This window comes from Cupressus sempervirens, chromosome 4 (assembly GCF_028749045.1).
Source record: "Cupressus sempervirens isolate cs-2001-9-10 chromosome 4, ASM2874904v1, whole genome shotgun sequence".
Lineage (NCBI taxonomy): Eukaryota > Viridiplantae > Streptophyta > Pinopsida > Cupressales > Cupressaceae > Cupressus > Cupressus sempervirens.
The window spans coordinates 614,882,936-614,884,342 of record NC_143121.1 but is presented as its reverse complement, the minus strand read 5'-3'; positions in this window follow the sequence as shown (position 1 = coordinate 614,884,342).

Genomic DNA, 1,407 nt, shown 5'->3' with positions numbered 1-1,407 from the left:
AATTGGTTGAATACTAACACTAAAAAATTGTGGAAAGTGCAAATGTTAGAGCTAATGAATTTGTAGAAAAGAATGAAGAAGGATACAAGAAGGAAATTGAAGATTACAAATACTTTGTATTCTTCTATGAAGGAGAACCAAGCACCATACATGAACAATAGAAGGAGGTTGTTGAACATCAAATAGAGGAAGTCACACAAAGAGGAGACCAAACACCAATCAGAGGAAGTCAAGTTACATAAGGAAATAGTTGGAGGAAATGAAACAAGTTGGACCAACTGTGCTACAATAAGGAGAAATAAGATATGAAATTGTCTTAGAAAAATATGTGAGAAGACACCACACACCTGATCAAATCATTGGAGACAAATATTTAGGAGTCATGACAAGAAACAAGTTGAGGAGTGATACATGTTTACTATGTGAGTTTGAGCCAAGAGTTCTTAAAGATGCATTGGAGAATGAAGATTGAATTATAGAAATGAATGAGGAGATTTATCAAATAGAGAAGAACAAAACATGGACATCAGTACCAAGGCCAAAGGTCAAAAATGTGATTAGAACCAAGTGGGTATTCACAAACAAGTTAAATGAGAAAGGTGAAGTCACAAGGAACAAAGCAAGATTGGTTTGCAAGGGATATGCACAAGAGGAAGGAATTGACTATGGAGAGGAATTTTTCTTTGTTCCAAGGTTGGAAGGAGTAAGAACATTACCTGCATATGTTTCTTAAAAAGGTTTCAAGGTATACCAAATAAATGGCATTCTTCATTTTTTAATGGAATCATGGAAGGAGAAGCCTACATTGAACAACCTAAAGAATTTGTTGAACATGGTATGTGAGTTTCACAAAGCATTTTATGGTTTTAAATAAACCCCTAGAGCATGGTATGAAAGGTTACATACATATTTGGCAAAAATTTGTTTTGCAAGAATAATGACAATAGAAATCTATATTTGAAAAGTGAATCTAAGAATAACATATTGACAACTAAAATATTTGTTGATGATATCATATTTGGAGGACATAATTTATTGTGAAAGGGTAAAATAGCAAACCTATGTCACCATTTTGTAAAGGAAAATGCTATCAAAAGTATAATTTTTCACCTTCAATGACATATAGTTGATATTATTATTTTGAATTTGGAAATAAGTAGAAATAGATAAATTTTAGGATTTTAATTTGTAATAATTATTTGGAATAAGAATTGATATATTTTCCCAATTTTTATAGATAATTCTTTAGGTATTGAAAAATGTTGAAAATTAGGGGTCTAGTTCCCACCACAAAACTATATGCATATAAACTTATTTCCCTTTGATCTCAAACTATGTTATAGATAACATATATATCTAGAACAATCAAAAATAAAAATTGTTTAAGAACTATTTTTTGTCTTTTAT